This window comes from Schistocerca gregaria, chromosome X (genome assembly GCF_023897955.1).
Source record: "Schistocerca gregaria isolate iqSchGreg1 chromosome X, iqSchGreg1.2, whole genome shotgun sequence".
In the NCBI taxonomy this organism is placed as follows: Eukaryota; Metazoa; Arthropoda; class Insecta; order Orthoptera; family Acrididae; genus Schistocerca; species Schistocerca gregaria.
Genome location: NC_064931.1, coordinates 539,696,869 through 539,718,448, shown reverse-complemented (window position 1 = coordinate 539,718,448; position 21,580 = coordinate 539,696,869). Strand labels below are relative to the sequence as shown.

The following is a 21,580-nucleotide window of genomic DNA, read 5'->3' as shown; positions in this document are numbered from 1 at the left end:
TTATGAACAACCTTTCCGCCTCATACCGGATCTTACATGCGTACTTTAGCTGTCTAAAAAGGGGAGTTTTGAACTTCTGTATCTCGGAAACGGATAAAGATAAAAAAAATGGTTCAAATGGATCTGAGCACTATGGGACTTACCTTCTGAGGTCATCAGTCCCCTACAACTTATAACTACTTAAACCTAACTAACCTCAGGACATCACACACATCCATGCCCGAGGCAGGATTCGAACGGCAACGGTCGCTCGGCTCCAGACTGTAGAGCCTAGAACCGGCCACTCCGGCCGGCCTCTTGGACTCCCCTGCTGGATTTCAGGACGCTGGTGATGGACAAAATGCAGTAATAAAAACCTTTTTGTGTTGTTTTCAGGGGATCCGCCCGCGGATTAATGGTACCTCCATAAATCCCAACAAGTCTACCGTAGACCACGTCAAATGCGAAAATAACAAACTGATCTGCTCCATTTGCCTAAGCAGAAATATGTGTGTAATATTCTTACTCTGGCCCGGCAATGTAGGCTAAATGACTCTTCCTTTCCGTGTACAAATTGTCCCTAGCCCAATGTCTATCCAAAACACTTGACCGTACCTATCTATCGCCAATAGAACCCGCGGTACGAGCCACGGAGGAATTCCGTTTTTGTGCACGGCGTTTTGGAACGTAAGTAGCCATAGAATGTTTGACTGCAGTACACCTCGTAGGTTGCTGGTGGCTGCCGACGAGTGGGCTTCCAGCAGGTCCGGCGGCGCCAGAGGCTGCGCGGGCGGCGCGGCGCTGCGCGTTCGATCTGCGCCAGTCTCTGGCACGGCGCCGCGGCCGACAGACGCCTCACACAGCGCGCCGGCCGCCAGCCGCCAGTCGCCGCCGAAATGCGCCTGCGTCCGTGTTTACTCCTGCGCGCGCTCTAGCTTCCGCCGCGCACCGCACTCGGTGGCAGCGCCCGGCGTCCGCGGTCTGCTGCGCTTGTGCGGACTTCCGCACTTCGCGTTGCTTTGTAGAACCGTGCGCCGTTTTGACACCGCACTTTGTGGAGCATGCGGAAATCAGCGCAACAGTGTCAGTTGGCTGCTTCCTTCAAATGATGGACTACGCTGAAGGTGAAAGATGCCTTACGTATTGGCGGCCAACAACACGTTAGTTTTTTGTTGTTTTTCATTTTATTTTATTTTTTATTTTATTTATTTATTTATTTTTGTAATCAAGTTGTTTCACTAGCGATGTACCCATATCATCTTGTGTGAAAATTCGGATGTCAGAAAATCATGTGTCAGAGTGTATTCCACTTGTTCGTTTTAATTTTTATATGAACATTTGATGCCGTTATTTATGTAAAATACAGATCATAATATTTATTTATCGTGAACGTTAGTATCTTCTTAAATACTGTAGTATTCCGTTAGCTTGAAAGTTAAATTTAAATAATGAAATCCCGAAGATGACAAAAGATTTTTTTTAATTCCACAATCCTGCACGTTTAGCTATTAATGGAGCGACCACAGAGACACAACACAGGCCGATAAACTGTATAGTTCACCCTTCATTACAATAAACGTGTGCGGCTTTTACACCGAGGTCTCACCACATTGTCGTACTAACTTGATCGAAATGAAAGGCTTAGTTCATTGAGTAACTTTATAATTGTGAGATAATTCCACACGGTCACCGTATTACTGTTGGGCAATGAGTGGAGAAATTAAACCTGATCACTTTTACTTGGTAATGCTTTGGTGAATTTTGAGTCAACACTGCCACACCCAATGTATTTACACCAGACAGCAGTCTGCATTTCTGACGCTCAAATAACTATTCCTTCACATTTTTCTATAAGTGTGACATGTGCAGCAGTTATTCTGACATCATATTACTAGCCTCTAGGAGATAACTTGACTGAAAAAATTTTCGCTTAAGCACTAAGGTAAAAGATGTGGGACAGTACTTTGTAAGCCACATAGGCCTCCTCTCCGAAACAAATAACAGGTATGATTCAAAGGTAGATATAGTTTGAGCATAGGCTTGTTTTTATGGAACAATAGGCTACTGTGGTGCTGATTTAAGAAATGTCAGCAGATACGGTAGTGCAGTGTAAGCTCGCAACAAAATTTTGGTACAGTTTTTGCAGTGTTTAACACATGAAAGATCAGGTTTTTAATGTAAGGTATTACATTTTTTCATGTCACAGAAAAAGCGTTGCACTTACAAATGAGTTTGCTGATGATCCGAAATGTGTCTATTCTTTCAATAAATTAATGGAAAATCTCTGTATAAAAACTGTAAGTGCTTTGGTAAATAACTTTATTAATTTACTACTTTTATCCACATAAACAGAACACGATAAAAGAGTGTGTTTGTTTATACATGTATAGGCCAGGGATTTTCTCTGTCTCGTGATGACTGGGTGTTGTGTGACGTCCTTAGGTTAGTTAGGTTTCAGTAGTTCTAAGTTCTAGGGAACTGATGACCATAGATGTTAAGTCCCAGAGTGCTCAGAGCCATACATGTATATGTGTCGCATTCTTCGACATCGTTGTATGGTTTTCCGATTGTTGCATGTACAATAATTTATAACCCTAAAAAGTTCTAGACGCAATACGTCAGTTCTCGGTCTGTCTACCTATGTCGGATTAAACAAGGATACTTCGTGCCACCGACATACGCAAAAATGATATTTGAAGTATAACGAGTTGTTTGTTATTTTTAATGCGAGGGGTATGTTAATAAAAATGTACCGTCTGTAAAGTGCACAGTACTATTAACATGTTTCACGAAGTACTCAGCGTGGCAGCTACTTGTTAAGAACAAGTAAACTGTATGTTACGCACCTGCCGGTAGTGTGACTGAGATTCTTACTAATGGGACGCTATTTCGCATCCTTCGGCAGTTGGCGGTGAGGAAACTAAACGTGGCCACTGTGAGCAATGAAGAGCGATCATATGGACGCGGCGCGTCTATACATAGTGGATTATATTTAGGCGCCGAAGACAAGCTGGCACACCTGCTCCTCTTGTTCTCTCTGTTCCTCTCTCTGTCTAGCAGCCACTAACCGGCCTTAACCGAAACATTCTAATTGCTGCCTACCACGACATATGTCACGTTTTACGTTAGTTTTTAATGTGTGAAGGGAAATTTAGGTTACAGAGTGGAAACCTTGCTGTAGTAAGATACACTGTGGCTGACAGGAAACACAGAAGTGAAAGACGATCCTGGTGTAGTAAGGCAGCAGACTGACCCTCGTGTCTAAAATTGTATTCACATTTGCCATGTGAAATACAGAATAGCAGCGAGCACACTTTTCAACAATAACGTTTATTACAGTCAAAATTCGCGTAAGTGTTTCTGTGGCTGTACTGGTTAAGGCTAGATAACCTTTTTCAATGAGTCTTTGCCTAAAACTGGGTCATAAAAATTCTGTCCTCATGCGAGGGTTCTCGCAGTTGCTTCATTTCATTGTCTTATAATTCCCTTCATTGTCTGGACGAACTAAACGGGTTTAACTAAAACATTAAGTCAATTATCACCAAGATCGCAGTCTCCATAAATATTTTCACTCAGTGCTGGCGCAGACGGCATATGCAAGAAACACAAACCAATGGGCAATTTCTGAATTCCTTAAATAAACACAAACTAGTTAGAGAAAAAGTAAGAAATGTGTTTGAAATTCTAAATGTTGCTTCAGAGTGTTTTCTTCTTAAATTAGTAGCGAATTAATGTCACATATATGCTGTTGGCAGACATAAGTCGAAAGTAAGCTTTATTAGTGGATCAATGAAATAAAAGGTGCTGACCACATGCAGAGTGTTTAAGCAGTATATCAGTTCAGAATAACTACGAGATATGTTGAAATACAGTCACCATACGCCAGAATTTAAATTTTCCTGCACCTTCACAATATGGATTGTCAGTTTGTAGTGTATAACACAGTTTACAATGACGGCTCTTTACTTAACAGACACATTTAAGAAAGGAATGAAAAGATTACTGTGTCAGCCCCATTTGACGGAATTAGGCGTTTTCAGCATTGTATGATGCATCTATCTGTGGAGACCTCAAATTAAAATAGACCCTTTTATCGAAAAATATGGGAAACAGCTCTTAGGAAATGACAGAAAGCTATCTGGTCACGGACATTGTTTCCTGAAACCAGTCATAGGGATGAAGTAAAAGCATTTAGAAGTATAGGTGGCTTATTGCGATCTCCCACAGCAGCCTTTAATTGAACAGCAGCTACAAAGTTCCAAAATACTTATCATTGATGTAATAATATTGCTAAAGAGAAGTTAAACGCTTGCTAAATGGTCATCTGAAGAGAGTATGAACGTGAAATTCAAATGATGCAACCACGCAATTTTTTAAGAGACTAGGCTTGTATTGTGGACGAGATGGGTGGAAACCGCTGTCCAATGAACCTGACTTAGACTGTTCTAAATTACTTCCGGCGAAAGCAGGTATGGTCCTCTAACTTCTTCATCGTGCTACAATTGTTCTCTTTTTCTAATCCATAAATGCTGGGGTGGATGATACATCGATCGTTAACTTGGCTTTGTTTCAGTAATTCACTTTAACACACATTGTTTCAGCCCCTTTCGTTAGCCATCCACGACATTTCGTTCTCATAACAAAAATATCAACCAATCTGAAAATAACGATTTCCCTTAATCACTCGCTTTTCTGTTCGTACTTAACTATCGTTGAAAGATAAGGTGTCACAAAGATAGATTATGTGCAGTTCTTTTTAATAAAAAGCGTGTAAGGAAACCGTTTGGAAAACATTCACGACATATTTCTCACAAACACAAGAAGGTATGGTGTACTGACACGTGCACGGAAACGTTTTATTTTCACGATGTAATTCATTTTAGAGAAATCTTCGTAGTTCATTGATGCCAGAAAACTCACAGAAACGGAACGTACTATAATAGAACATGAAACTCAGGGCATAGACAAATATTTTGTTTCCTGATCGGCTAACACACATACCTTAACTAGTACTTCGTCTACGTTGCCTCTTCTCCTTACTCAAGTGTCAATCCCCGTCGCCTGTTGCTAAATAACATATTCCTTGACGGATGAACAGGAAGAGGTATACCAGTTGCCACACCGCCACACTCTACGGACCTAAGCCAACTATTAAGCTCTTGTGTGTAGAATCCCATTATGAGAAGCAGAGTTGCATCTTGCCTATACTGTAAGAGTCTGCGAAAACAAAAGCAATATTTCTAGAATACATCGGCACATGCGGGATTCAGTGAGATGTATGATGCTCGTGTAAATAGTAAAAAAAAATGTGTTTAACATACAAAGTAAAATAGAATTTCATGTTCCTGTATTATTTCCCTTGATTAAGGTGATAGGAAAATATCTAGAAAAATTTAATATAAACCATGTCGACATTGCGGTTTTGCTCGATATTTGTGTGAGAACTGTGATCTAATATTTTGGTCGTACTTTTCTTGTTGTTGTAGTCTTTAGTCCAAAACGTACAATGCAGCTCTCCGTTCTAGTCTGTACAATGCCAGGCTCTTCATCTCTGCATAAATACTATAAGCTACATCCATTTCAACCTGCTTATTGTATTCAAACCTGAATTTCAAGAAAAAGTAGTAAGTATTTGTTGCTTATCTAATTGTCTAGCGGCATTATTAACCTAACGGCTTCAGGCGCTGCATACCTCTGAACCTAAAAATGTTTTCTACTTAAAAGCTGAGGACTTTATCCGTACTGACTTTAAAACTGTGCCATCTATCTCATACATGAGTCATCTTAGTTAAATTAGGTGTCCATTCATGTACATTACACATGGAAGGAAGATACACCAAGGTTTTCCGTCGTATCACAGATTAGATTACATTAGATCAGATTGATTATTCATTCCTTATACCTATAAAAGAGGGAATCCTCCTGGGTGTGGAACATGTCAGATAAACACATTACAAAAATGTAATTAGAAAACCTTGAGTTTCATTAATTTTAATGATCATCAGTCAATGAACAGTAAAATTATGTACATGAATTAAATTTAAACTTCTAATATTTACAGGTTTAATACTTACATCTGCTTTCATTAAATCCATCATTCAGACATTTGCTAGTTTCTTGGCTATTACGCCGTCATTACGGTCTGGGCTATGTACAATTGAACTGAAAGGCCAAGAAAATCAGCCTTTACAGTTTCAAAGACCCCATCGCTGCAGTCAACTGAATAAAATTAGACAAATCAGGCAATATCTAAATCCGGAATTTAGGACGGGAATTTAAAAGCCGTTCTGAAGTGTATATACCGCCGCGCCACCACCCGCGGTAGCAAAGTTACAACAACAGCATTTTAAAACTTCATGACTATTATCAATGATTAAATCGTGTATGTCACTCTAGTAAAGATTAATTTTCAGAACATATGCACTTCGTACCCACAGAAATTTACGTCAGGCAAATACAGAGCCGGCCGCTGTTGCAGAACGGTTCTATGCGCATCAGTCCATAACCGCGCTACTGCTACGGTCGCAGGTTCGAATCCTGCCTCGGGTATGCATGTGTGTGATGTCCTTAGGTTGGTTAGGTTTAAGTAGTTCTAAGTTCTAGGGGACTGATGACCACAGATGTTAAGTCCCATAGTGCTCAGAGCCGTTTGAACCTGTATTTAATGCTTAGTGTTCATCATTCATCACCATTATGTAGTTACCGCTAGTGCCATGGAGAACACATTACAATCTATTGACAAATTTCGGATGGGCTGAACCCTCAAGAAGAGAGTATTGAAAGGAAATAGGAACAGAGTCAGAAAAAATTTTCATCGGTATCAGTTGTTCTGTCTTGTATTTAAGCATGTTAAATCATTTGACCACGATATAACATTCTGCTGTAGAACGTAATTACTGTTCCGAATTCCAGGAAGCACGAGTAACAGTACAGTTGAAGTTAATATCTGATTTACGTCGATGGCTCGTACCTGCGTGCTGCCAGTTATGAGACACCAAATGGTCACACCAAACGAGTCAACGTAACACTCTCTTTCCCGCAATGCAAACGTCTGTTGTACGGAAAACGAAACAGTTTCATACAGGCGCTGGCAGTCGCCATCATCTGACAGTGATCACAAATCATACTCAATAAAATCATTCAGACTTGACATCGGGCTTTAGTCACTCTACGAAACTACAAAAAACCGCAAAGAAAAACTATCTGGGAGTTTATCTTACACATTTTAAATTCTGAACCCAGCGAATGTTAGTTAAATCGTTACCGTAAGGGGTCACTAGAGAAAAATAAAATCAAACTAAAACTAACTGAAGATTGATGGATTGTAATCGTTTTAGAGGTTTGCAGGAGATTCAGCAGAATATACTGCCTTATAACGGTTGTTTACGACGTATTTAAATTACTTAGAACAACTTTACCTATCCAGTTAGGGCCACCGAAAGAGGTGACGCAATGGTAAGACACAGGACTCTCATTCGTGAGGACGGTGGCTTAAATACCTTCCCAGCCAGTCTGATTTAGGTTTTCCGTGGTTTTCCTAAGTCGGTTAAGACATACGTTGGGATGGTTCCTTTGAAGAACAGGTAGACAGTTCACTTTCCCATCCTTTGCTAATCTGAGTGTATACTCCGTCTCTGATTACCTCGTCGATGACAGAACGTAATGTCTTAGTGTCATAACTTCAAATACAGTTGCATAATCTTTGCGAACATAAGACGATGTTGATAATGTTGCTATAGCCTGAGTAGTGGCTCTGAGCACTATGGGACTCAACTACTGAGGTCATAAGTCCCCTAGAACTTCGAACTACTTAAACCTAACTAACCTAAGGACATCACACACATCCATGCCCGAGGCAGGATTCGAACCTGCGACCGTAGCAGTAGCGCGGCTCCGGACTGAGCGCCTAGAACCGCTAGACCACTGCGGCCGACAGCCTGAGTAGTGTATCTCGAAAAACAACACCTAAGTCTCAAAGATGACGACGTGGCGAAATGTTATATATTGTCACTAATCACGCTTCAGACGAATATTTGTATCCCATGTGTTAGATTTACGTTGTTTAAATGCTTAGTTTCCTCATTGGTATATAATGGATCACTTTAAAATGGTAACATCACAACCCTTAGAATTAAACGATGTGTAAGTTAACAAACAGCTACAGTATATTTTACGTTTGTGGGGTGAGTGGTATAATCTACCTAAATACAAATGTTTTCACTCACACCATGATCCCTGCAAGAATCTGAACAATGTATACAATATAAGGTTCCTGTAAATACCCACCCCATTATGATGAGTCTACGCTGCTTCGAGTGCTCGCTAACGAGACAATAAACAAATTTAAACACGTTTTAAACCGACTGGTCGCAGTTTCTACACGGATCAACCACTTATACTTGAGATGCCGATATGACCATACGTCATGTCTCCACGTGATCAGGAAATGAATACACATGAAGTCACCGAAATTTCAGGGATCAAACACACAACAGTAATGTATTTATTCCTTCTCTCCCTGACCTCAAAATGGAGATTAATGGTGGCATTTGAGAAAAAAATTTTATCCTTTCCATGGTAACAATTATTACACAGTATTGTTTCAAACAGCCTTCATATCTCCCTCGGCAGACTGTTCAGCTTTGGTCGTACGGAGATGCAGTTCGGGTGGTGCGTCTGGCGTACGCCAAGCACATAAAGCAAGATCAGAGGAACAGAGAACTGTTTGGTCCAGAGCCAGAAGTTTATGGCTGAGCTGCCAGGTCCACCATGTGTTTATTTACCGCCTGTTTTTTTGGCGGGCTGGAGGAAAGGCCTTTCCTTGGGGTACTAAGTAGCCTAATTACTGGAAGATTTTAATTTAAATCGTAGAATTCCAGATAAAATGAAAATTCAAAAATTTTAGTGCATCGTAGTGATTCCAACATACCTTCCAGATTTTATTAGTTAATGCCGTTTATAACGAACAGTGTCGGGACAAACGTATTGCTTGTAAGTGACTAGCTTCAGTGTAGGTCATTGTTGATCCGCGAAACATGGTATGAGTTCTCAGGTAGTTTCTTAGATTCATTTGTGGTGTTAACTATCTCCCTAATACGTCTCAGTCAAATTATGGCCCGCGAAAGGACTTCAGTTGGCATAACTGAGAGCAATTCTAGATGCAGACTATCAGCAAATTGTGCAGCGGGCAGTTGTGTTGTTGGTCCGAAGCTGTGGAGCTATGTTACGAAGAGAGCAAATTTCTAGAGCCACTATGTTAAATCATGTTATGTACTGATGATTTATTGCAGTATTCAGTTCGAGAAGCTAAATTCTATCAGTTACACTAATTAATGGCAAAAACTGTAGCTGAATGTATTATTTGCGAACAGCCTCCAATAAAAGAATTTGATACACGAGCTGGATGAATTAAGGAACATAAGAGTTACCCATATTTCGACGACATTATTCTTTGTTATTGAAGCTAGATGAATCTCAAAATCCTTTGCATAATTTATCCTCAACGTTATCTAAGTTTGGAAAGACCATAATAATATTTGCATGCTCATTGTTTTAATAATAATCGCAGGGTCACAGGTTGCTAGTTACTATGTACATTGAAACAAATGGAACAATGGCAGGGGAAATTTTCTTGGAATGCTTTAGTGCAAGTCATAATCATATGGTCATCTATCAGAAGGCGTCGTGGTCTTCTGAGCGGCGTCCACGCTGCGCTCCTGAGAAATGGAGCCTCTGCCAGCATTGGCGAAGTGTATTTGCATTGCCCAGGTCGGGCTGGGCCGTGTATCTACCAACAATTACTGATAGACATTGCTGAAAACCATAGCTAAGGCAGAACTCTAAGGATTTCACATGAGGACTACTACAGTTTCAACTGTGAAATAATTACTCTACCACAGCGTTCGGCAAAGTTTTCTCTGACCATATTCTCTGATTGCCCAGTTTGACACTACCACCCACCTTTTTTACACTTTCATACAACGTGTGTTCGGCCAATGTGTGGTCTGAAATGATAACTTGGGCTCCCTCTTTATATTCTGGACCAGTACAAAAATGCATAATTGACACTTCAATGTAAAGTATTTATGAAACAACGTCTTGGGGTTCACCGTCAGTTATATTTAAATATATTTAATTGTCTGCCCGGTGTTCAGACATACAGCCAATCATCAATGGCACATATTATTTACATCTGTATTACATGACGTGTGTGTGTGTGTGTGTGTGTGTGTGTGTGTGTGTGTGTGTGTGTGTGTGTGTGTGTATTCAAGCATGAAATCTTTATTGTGTGAAAACTGAAGTGGTTCTCTGAGATACAAATGTTCTGGCCTGTACATTTTAGAGCTGTCAAACGCCAACAGCTATACATCTTGCTCGTTTAGCACAGTATTATGATGGGATGTAAAAGTGGAACTGTCTTTTAAAATGTGCTTAGAAGCTGCGAAAAACTCAAATATACTACATTTTCACATAAAGAAAGCTGATTTTGAGTCACTGAAATTATGTAAGGTACTTTGGTATAACTGATACAATGTAAATAATTTCACCAATAGAATCTAGTTTTTAGACATGTATTTGAATGGCTAAAGTCTTTAGGCAGTGGCATGAATAAATTTTCCCGTTGCGAACTGACAGCTCCTCAGTTTCCTGCACCTAATCCCCCATAAATAAGTTTATATTGAGTTAATTCTAACTGGATTGTAATTTTCATTATGAATTACTATCAAATGTTAATCACGACTTAAGTAAAGTAATAACCAGATGTTAGTGTAAAATTATTCTAAATTCAAGGGGTAGTGCCTTTTTTGCCTTTATATTACCGTACGTATACATCCAAACGCAACCCCGATCCAACTGTCGTCACTTCCTTGCCGTCTCATATGCCATATGAAGTACACTCCCACCATGTCTTGTGCTAATGGACTCATATCGCGAGATAACAACACAAATTGTTTAATGAACGTACCTCTCAGTTTGATAATAACATTGCCGATAAAGTCGGTATGTCGTTTACAATTTTAAGATGAAGCCTGCTGTTTAGGATCATTAATTATACATTACGAAATATAGCAAGCATCTATAGCAAAAAAAGTTACAAAAATAATCTTAAGAACAAGTGTTATTTAGGAACGATTCTTCCATTCCCTTTATTTGAACAAAGAGGCTACTTACAAGTTCGGTAGAAGTTTGGAGTTCGGTGCACTACACAAACATCTGTCCGGCTGCGGTTACGCAAAGAACGAACAATGTGAAATACTAAAAGGTCTTGATTAATCCCCAAGTCCGCCGTCCTGCTATGAGAAATCCAGCCACAGTCAAACACCAAACATAGTCCAAGCTCACAGCATACGTCGTCTACGATGGGGTAGCCGGCGCATTGTAACCATGTAGACACTGGCTTTTTGTCGCTGTACAGAGAGCTATATCCCACTCTGGAGACCACAGGATCACACCACTTGATGCGACGTGGTGGAGGAGGCTGATATTATTATTATTATTATTAAATAGCTCTGAGCACTATGGGACTTACAATCTATGGTCATCAGTCCCCTAGAACTTATAACTACTTGAACCTAACTAACTTAAGTACAACACACAACACCCAGTCATCGAGGAGGCTGTCTCGGGGCGGTTGCATTGAGCTCACCGCCCGCTGCGAGTTTGTGGTAGCGCAGGCTGGGGGAACCAGCAAGTAGTTGCCGTCTGATTCGCTGGCTACAGCATATGGCATGTTCATCCACACCATCTCTGGAGGTTATGTGTGAATGTACATAATACAGGTGCTGAAGTAAAATGAAAGCACTCCTCATTCCCTACTATGTTGCTGTAGGATTATTGTATAAACTGTTAATAATTTACGAAACTTTTTAATTCATCATTGTTTGTGCGAAATTTCAAACATCGCAGATCATAGACCATAAAATTATATTTAAAAGACCTTTCTGGCTACATATTTGCTTCCTGAATCCCATTTTATTTCTTGTGAAGACATATACACGGCTTACAAAAGATATGTGTACAATACAGTATTTTATAGAGCGTCTGTGTTCAAACAGCGCGTGTGACGAATATTGTTTTAGAGATGTTGCTGAAACTGTCGTCCGTTTACATCAATGAACAACTGGTATCTGAGTGCTAATGCCTACTATGCCCAACGAGAAAAAAGTGTTCAACAAATAATAATATCAGGTTCAGTCAAACGGGAAACCAGCTATTCTGGTATGTCTGTCGGCGTCTCGTACACGAAACGTCTCGTCCTCACCCACAAAAAGAAATCTATAGGAGTGAGGTCGGCAGACCTCCTCCCAATCCAACGATCGTGAAAGACATTGTCTAAACGTTCTCTGACACCAACGGCAAAGTGTCGTGGTGCCCCCTCGTACTTGAGGTATGGGCAGATGAAGCGTTTGGTGTACGACACATTGATTCTGATCATCACTAGTGTTGAAATCTTCATCGATCCCTACTGGGAAATTGAGCACGAATGAATAATTTGGCACTTTTTTGCTCTTTTTATGTCATCTACGCACTATAAAAAATGCACACGTATTTTTACAACACACACACACACAAATATATGTAGCTCTGTAGATGACTCAAAAATAGCAAATTTCCACACACACACACACACACACACACACACACACACATATATATATATATATATATATATATATATATTATGTGTGTGGAAATTTGCTATTTTTGAGTAATCTACATCTACATCCATACTCCGCAAGCCACCTGACGGTGTGTGGCGGAGGGTACCCTGAGTACCTCTATCGGTTCTCCCTTCTATTCCAGTGTCGTATTGTACGTGGAAAGAAGGATTGTCGGTATGCTTCTGTGTGGGCTCTAATCTCTCTGATTTTATCCTCATGGTCTCTTCGCGAGATATACGTAGGAGGGAGCAATATACTGCTTCACTCTTCGCTGAAGGTATGTTCTCGAAACTTTTAACAAAAGCCCGTACCGAGCTACTGAGCGTCTCTCCTGCAGAGTCTTCCACTGGAGTTTATCTATCATCTCCGTAACGCTTTCGCAATTATTAAATGATGCTATAACGAAGCGCGCTGCTCTCCGTTGGATCTTCTCTATCTCTTCTATCAACCCTACCTGGTGCGGATCCCACACTGCTGAGCAGTATTCAAGCATTGGGCGCACAAACGTACTGTAACCTACTTCCTTTGTTGTCGGATTGCATTTCCTTAGGATTCTTCCAATGAATCTCAGTCTGGCATCTGCTTTACCGACGATCAACTTTATATGATCATTATATTTTAAATCACTCCTAATGCGTACTCCCAGATAATTTATGGAATTAACTGCTTCCAGTTGCTGACCTGCTATTTTGTAGCTAAATGATAAGGGACCTATCTTTCTATGTATTCGCATCACATTACACTTGTCTACATTGAGATTCAATTGCCATTCCGTGCACCATTCGTCAATTCGCTGCAGATCCTCCTGCATTTCAGTACAATTTTCCATTGTTGCAACCTCTCGATACACCACAGCATCATCTGCAAAAAGCCTCAGTGAACTTCCGATGTCATCCACCAGGTCATTTATGTATATTGTGAATAGCAACGGTCCTATAACACTCTCCTGCGGCACACCTGAAATCACTCTTACTTCGGAAGACTTCTCTCCATTGAGAATGACATGCTGCGTTCTGTTATCTAGGAACTCCTCAATCCAATCACACAATTGATCTGATAGTCCGTATGCTCTTACTTTGTTCATTAAACGACTGTGGGGAACTGTGTCAAAAGCCTTGCGGAAGTCAAGAAACACGGCATCTACCTGTGAACCCGTGTCTAAGGCCCTCTGAGTCTCGTGGACGAATAGCGCGAGCTGGGTTTCACACGACCGTCTTTTTCGAAACCCATACTGATTCCTACAGAGTAGATTTCTAGTCTCCAGAAAAGACATTATTCTCGAACATAATACGTGTTCCAAAATTCTACAACTGATCGACGTTAGAGATATAGGTCTATAGTTCTGCACATGTGTTCGAGGTCCCTTCTTGAAACCGGAGATGACCTGTGCCCTTTTCCAATCCTTTGGAACGCTTCGCTCTTCTAGAGACCTACGGTACACCGCTGCAAGAAGGGGGGCAAGTTCCTTCGCGTAGTCTGTGTAAAATCGAACTGGTATCCCATCAGGTCCAGCGGCCTTTCCTCTTTTGAGCGATTTTAATTGTTTCTCTATCCCTCTGTCGTCTACTTCGATATCTACCATTTTGTCAACTGTGCGACAATCTAGAGAAGGAAGCACAGTGCAATCTTCCTCTGTGAAACAGCTTTGGAAGAAGACATTTAGTATTTCGGCCTTTAGTCTGTCATCCTCTGTTTCAGTACCATTTTAGTCACAGAGTGTCTGGACATTTTGTTTTGATCCACCTACCGCTTTGAAATAGGACCAAAATTTTTTATGATTTTCTGCCAAGTCAGTACATAGAACTTTACTTTCGATTTCATTGAAAGCCTCTCGCATAGCCCTCCTCACACTACATTTCGCTTCGCGTAATTTTTGTTTGTCTGCAAGGCTTTGGCTACGTTTATGTTTGCTGTGAAGTTCCCTTTGCTTCCGCAGCAGTTTTCTAACTCGGTTGTTGTACCACGGTGGCTCTTTCCCATCTCTTACGATCGTGCTTGGCACATACTCATCTAACGCATATTGTACCATGGTTTTGAACTTTGTCCACTGATCCTCAACACTATCTGTACTTGAGACAAAACTTTTGTGTTGAGCCGTCAGGTACTCTAAATCTGCTTTTTGTCACTTTCGCTAAACAGAAAAATCTTCCTACCTTTTTTAATATTTCTATTTACGGCTGAAATCATCGATGCACTAACCGCTTTATGATCGCTGATTCCCTGTTCTGCATTAACTGATTCAAATAGTTCGGGTCTGTTTGTCACCAGAAGGTCTAATATGTTATTGCCACGAGTCGGTTTTCTGTTTAACTGCTCAAGGTAGTTTTCAGATAAAGCACATAAAAATATTTCACTGGATTCTTTGTCCCTGCCACCCGTTATGAACGTTTGAGTCTCCCATTCTATATCCGGCAAATTAAAATCTCCACCCAGAACTATAACATGGTGGGGAAATCTACTCGAAATATTTTCCAAATTATTCTTCAGGTGCTGAGCCACAACAGCTGCTGAGCCCGGGGGCCTATAGAGACATCCAATTACCATGTCTGAGCCGGCTTTAACCGTGACCTTCACCAAATCATTTCACAATTCGAATCTCCGTCAATTTCCTTCGATACTATTGCACTTCTTATCGCTATAAACACGCCTCCCCCTTCACTCTCCAGCCTACCTCTGCGGTATACATTCCAATCAGAGTTTAGGATTTCATTACTGTTTACGTCTGGTTTCAGCCAACTTTCTGTTCCTAGTACTATATGGGCGTTGTGACCGTTTATTAATGAGAGCAGTTCTGGGACCTTTCTATAGACACTCCTGCAGTTTATTATTAGCACATTAATATTGTTATTCCTTGTTGCATTTTGCCTACTCCTGCCTTGCCGCGTCTCAGGAGGCGTTTTGTCGGGCCTAGGGAGGGAATTGTCACAGGCTGCAGTCTTCATTAAGATGGTCCTCGATGACTGGCTCACCATTGATCGTTGGAATTTCCATTCGGTCGTGACTCTGTTAGCTCTCTCTCCGCACCAGCCTGTCAACCTTGTTTATAATACCTCCATGTTTCTTTGATGGAGTGCCACAGCACGGCGCCCACACTTTCTGATAGCGCCGTTCTGACATGTAATGCCACAACCTCAAAGTCTTTGCCTCACCAATAGAATATTTGATAGATGACATTATTGCTGTTGTGTAACCTTTCGTTTCGTATTCATAAAAGAATTCCTGTACTGGGTAACACTTGTTTCTCTGATATCGTACAGCTCTGTGAACAGTTGGAACAAAAACATTGTCAGGTTCTAATATCCTTCTGCAATATCAAAGATGTACAGACCTTTAATATACTTTGGATCTGTCACTTAGACACGCAGCTGGAAAAGCTTTCGAGATGCACTTGCTGCGTCATTGTCAAGCGAGCTGTGCGTCCTTTATTTGTTGATATAGGTACTGTGTGAGTGATGTTAAGACGAGGAACATTCCTTATACGTTTATCGGTCCATGGGGTCTCATGTTTTCTGGCAGTGTTTATGCATGTTTTCTTACGTATGCTACTGGTTTTTCGTGTGTTCGTGGGGCAATATTGCAACAACGTAAACCGTTTTCATCACCAGACGATATCTGAGGGACTGAATCACTAAATTACCTTCTCTTTCCTTATGTGTGCTGATTACCTTGCCTCCGTTGCTCAGTTTCTGGTTGTCCTTCGATTTGGAGGAAGCCAGTTCGAATCTCAGTGGTGGAAGAAGTTTCCATCGCCAGTATTTGGCCGCCAATGGGAAGAGAGTTTGCTCCTGATCACCATCCTGGAAAGAGGCAATAAGAAACTGTTGCTGGTGCTTCATCTATCGCACTAGGACGTTACGTTTGTCGACTCTCAGGGTGCTTTTCGAGGTGAGTGTGCTACATGCTAGCACTTCTCTCTCCAAGTATCATCAACAACAACATAAACATGACACTGAAAGTTACAAGCATTTATAACAGTCACCTACACGAAAGAGGAAGAGGACACACAAAATTCACCCTTCGCAATGAAAGTTGCCAGTATGCGCGTCTAAGAGAAGCCACTTTACCTCCTCCACTCCCCGTTTGTCTTCCTGTGTTCTGTCAAGCGTCTGTTCTCATTTACTGCTGACTGACTGCCAACTTCAGCTAAATCACCCATCTGCACTCCACTGCGTTTCATGGCGTGCCTCAGCTCTGGACACGCGTCAGAGATATCTTAATTTATCAGCCTTATTTGGCAGCATCAAACGAGTGAAGCATTTATGCCGCAAGTGTAAGAGCTCCGCTGCCCTAGCTGATTGACCGATGTATGATATTCCACACTGACTCGGGATTCTGTAAATTCCGGGCTGGCATAGGCCTCACTAGCATTTAACGATTACAAATATGTTTATCTTATTCAGTGGGCATGCCACATCTTTTGTTTATACTTAAGGGCTCTTTCGATTTACCCATAAATCACCCCTACGTAGGGAAGGGAGAGGGATATGCCATGGCGTTTGTATTTAACATTTTCTTTTTCTCTTTCCACGTGGTACTTTTATGCTGAAGCTTTTTTTCATTCTAATGAGTGTAATAGCTGTTCGTGAGAAAAAATTGCCCTATATGTAATTCCGAAGCTACCCTAGCGTCACCAGGCAGGCTGTGTGTATAGAAATCTTCTATCACGTAAGAATGGCGTCCTGAATACTTCGGTACCTAGGGCATGGAGCATTTTCTGCTTGCATGTGTTAGAGTTGCAGCGTATTTGTGAGGGTTACGGAATGAGGAATGGTGTAGAGGGAAAGCGAGGGGCTGTGCTACTGCTAGAGTTCACCTTATGTACAAATACTATACACAAACTCTCAGAAGTTTTCTACAAATTTTGGTGAAATGGTAACACGCTTGATTCGTTTTTAGGGGGATGGCGTTTCACACCCTTTTGGTCAGCCATATTTAGGTTTTCTGCCGTTTCCCTAAATCGCTTAATGTAAATGTCGGGTTGTTTCGTCTGGAAAGACATCCAACATAGTGAGCTGTCCTAACGATGTCGACGGGACGTTGGCCGCCAATATTTCTTCCTTTCTGTACAACACGAACGTTAGCTCACACTTTATACTTCGCCTCATCTGACATTACCAAACGTCTCTTGCGTAACCTCTACATCCTCTATGTTCTCCAATAGACTTTTCAGAGATCTACAACGCTGTCTTTTCAACATAAGATTAATTGCTCCTATTTCCTTTCATGTACCATCTAAATATTACAGGTGTTTAGTTACACCAATTACACCGGACATTGTGCAACTTCGTTACGTCGCTTTCTGGTGGTTATTATTACTAACAAGAACTGGCCCAATAACCAGCACCTTCTGTACAAGAGGTTTTGAAGAGTAGCTACCTATTTCTCATTACTTTTGTGATTTTTCTTTTAAATCTGACATCCAGAATTTAAATTTCATGAAAATATAATTTCAAACACGAGCTCATTTGGAATATAGTCAAGTTTCTTGACTATGTCTGCTTTATGACATCACAATTACTAATATTCGATGTATATTTGATACTAGGGAAGTCCTCCTATGATCATCTCCCTTTGACTCATGCATCCCATCCAGTTTAAATCTGAAATAAACCTCGAGCTATGCAATACCCGTAGTAGCTTTTCAACTGTAACTTTGTTATCACCATATGGGTACAGAGGGTCTAGACTACAGCCGGTCTTCATAGGCCGTTGCAAACATTGATTACATTTTCTTTTCCATTGTTCCATTATTTCCAGATGATGTACTGCACGTGGAACTATTGTGCTCTAAGGGGTGGTAAAAATAAAATCTGACCTGAAAATGTTTATAAATTTATAAAATATTTACAGCTGATGCTTGAAATGATCACTGTTGACACTGACGTTGCTTTGTGCGCGATTTATCGAACTGTCTACATCTACATGCATACTTCGCAATCCACCATACGGTGCGTGGCGGAGGATACCTCGTACCACAACTAGCATCTTCTCTCCCTGTTCCACTCCCAAACGAGGGAAAAGTGACAGCCTATATGCCTCTGTACGAGCCCAAATCTGTCTTATCTTTGTGGTCTTTACGCGAAATGTAAGTTGGCGGCAGTAAAATTGTACTGCAGTCAGCCTCAAATGCTGCTTCTCTAAATTTCCTCAGTAGCGATTCACGAAAAGAACGCCTCCTTTCCTCTAGAGACTCCCACCCGAGTTCCTGAAGCACTTCCGTAACACTCGGGTGATGATCAAACCCAACAGTAACAAATCTAGCAGCCCGCCTCTGAATTACTTCTATGTCCTCCCTCAATCCGACCTGATACGGATCCCAAACGCTCGAGCAGTACTCAAGAATAGGTCGTATTAGTGTTCTATGAGCGGTCTCCTTTACAGATGAACCACATCTTCCCAAAATTCTACCAATGAACCGAAGACGACTATCCCCCTTCCCCACAACTGCCATTACATACTTGTCCCACTTCATATCGCTCTGCAATCTTACGCCCAAATATGTAATAGACGTGACCGTGTCAAGCGCTACACTACTAATGGAGTATTCAAACATTACAGGATTCTTTTTCCTATTCATCAGCATTAATTTACATTTATCTCTATTCAGAGTTAGCTGCCATTCTTTACACCAATCACAAATCCTGTCCAAGTTATCTTGTATCCTCCTACACTCACTCAACGACGACACCCTCCCGTACACTACAGCATCATCAGCAAACAGCCGCATATTGATATCCACCCTATCCAAAAGATTATTTATGTAGATAGAAAACAACAGCGGACCTACCACACTTCCCTGGGGCACTTCCTATGATACCCTCACCTCCAATGAACACTCACCATCGAGGACAACGTACTGGTTTCTATTACTTAAGAAGTCTTCGAGCCACTCACATGCTTGGGAACCAATCCCATTTGCTCGTACCTTAGTTAGGAGTCTGCAGTTGGGCAACGAGTCAAACGCTTTCCGGAAGTCAAGGAATATGGCATCCGTCTGATACCCTTCATCCATGGTTCGCAAAAAAAGGGCGAGTTGCGTTTCGCAGGAGCGATGCTTTCTAAAGCCATGCTGATGCATGGACAGCAACTTCCCTCTCTCAAGGAAATTCATTATATTCGAACTAACAATATGTTCGAGAATCCTGCATCAAACCGATGTTAAGGATGTTGGTCTGTAATTTTGAGGATCTGTCCTTCTACCCTTCTTATATACAGGCGTAACCTGCGCTTTTTTCCAGTCGCTCGGGACTTTACCTTTGGCAAGAGATTCGCGATAAATGCAAGCTAAGTAAGGAGCCAGTGCAGTAGAGTACTCTCTGTAAAACCGAATTGGAATCCCATCAGGACTTGGCGATTTATTTATTTTCAACACATTCAGCTGCTTTACAACCCCAGGTATGTCTATCACTATGTCCTCCATACGGCAATCTGTACGAGACTCAGCCGGCCGGAGTGGCCGTGCGGTTCTGGGCGCTACAGTCTGGAGCCGAGCGACCGCTACGGTCGCAGGTTCGAATCCTGCCTCGGGCATGGATGTGTGTGATGTCCTTAGATTAGTTAGGTTTAATTATTTCTAAGTTCTAGGCGACTGATGACCTCAGAAGTTAAGTCGCACAGTGCTCAGAGCCATTTGAACCATTTTGTTCGAGACTCAAACGGCGGTATGTTTGTACGATCCTCCTGCGTGAAAGATTTCTCAAATGCTAAATTTAAAATTTCAGCTTTCGTTTTGCTGTCTTCCGTTGCCAGGCCAGACTTATCAGTGAGTGACTGGATGGAAGCCTTCGACCCGCTTACCAATTTTACGTAAGACCAGAATTTCCTTGGGTTTTCAGCAAGATCTTTTGCTAAGGTGAGACGGCGGTAGTGGTTGAATACTTCGCGCATCTCTCTTTTTACAGCAGCATGAATCTCTTGTAACTTTTGACTGTCACATTCTCCCGATCTTTCTTGTTCCGCGAATGTAACTGCCTTTGCTTTCTGAGCATTCTCCGAATTGCGCTGTTAAACCACAGTGGGTCCTTTCCGTCCGTAACCCACTTTTTCGGCACATACTTGTCCAATGCGTGATTTACAATGTGTTTAAAATTTGCCCATAATTCCTCCACGTCCACCGTACCGGAAGTAAGTGAAGTCGATTGATTTACTAAGTGGGATGCTAACAACTGCTTATCTGCTCGTTCTAGTAAGAATACTCTCCTAGCCTTCTTGACCGACTTTTTGACTTTCGTAACCATAGTCGTAATTACGACATTATGATCACTAATCCCTGTCTCAACACTGACACCGTCGATGAGGTCTGGTCTGTTCGTGTCTACCAGATCTAAAATATTTCCATTACGCGACGGCTGTCGATTTAGCTGCTCAAGACCGTTTTCGTATAATATGTTCAAACGTAATTCAAACGACGGCTTGTCTGTACCACCTGTAATGAATCCATAGACATCCCAGTCTACACCAGGTAGGTTGAAGTCGCCACCGACTAATATAGCATGATCCGGGTACTTCTGCGATACAGAATGTAGACTCCCTTTGAATGATTCTAGAACTGTCACGTTGGAGCCTGGTGGCCAGTAATAACACCCCACAACAAACTTTATTTCCCCTAGCCCTGTTAAACGTGTCCAGATAGCTTCACAATCACACACTACTTCAACCTCAGTAGACACAATATTTTTGTCAAGTGCAATGAAGACACCACCTCCTACATCTACATCTACATCCATACTCCGCAAGCCACCTGACGGTGTGTGGCGGAGGGTACCCTGAGTACCTCTATCGGTACTGTCTAATCTGTCGTTCCGATACACGTTCCATCCCTCACTAAATATTTCAGAACTTCCTATCTCAGCATTCAGTCAGGTATCAGTCCCGAGAATAATTTGCGAGCCACACGCTTTCTGTAGGGCCGTAAATTCAGGAATTTTATTCCGAACACT

The 21,580-nt window shown here is 41.5% G+C and overlaps 1 protein-coding gene across 2 annotated transcripts in view; it reads left to right on the top strand.

Annotated features, from left to right (window-relative positions):
- Positions 1 to 878: 878 nt before the first annotated feature.
- LOC126299330 (FMRFamide receptor) overlaps positions 879 to 21,580 on the top strand; it is a 670,385-nt gene continuing 649,683 nt past the window's right edge. The window contains exon 1 of one of the 2 annotated variants that reach the window (XM_049991160.1): positions 879 to 1,103. The gene's annotated coding sequence lies outside the window, so the exon portion shown is untranslated. Of the gene's footprint in view, positions 1,140 to 21,580 lie in introns of both variants that reach the window. The other variant, XM_049991159.1, reaches the window with a different exon arrangement.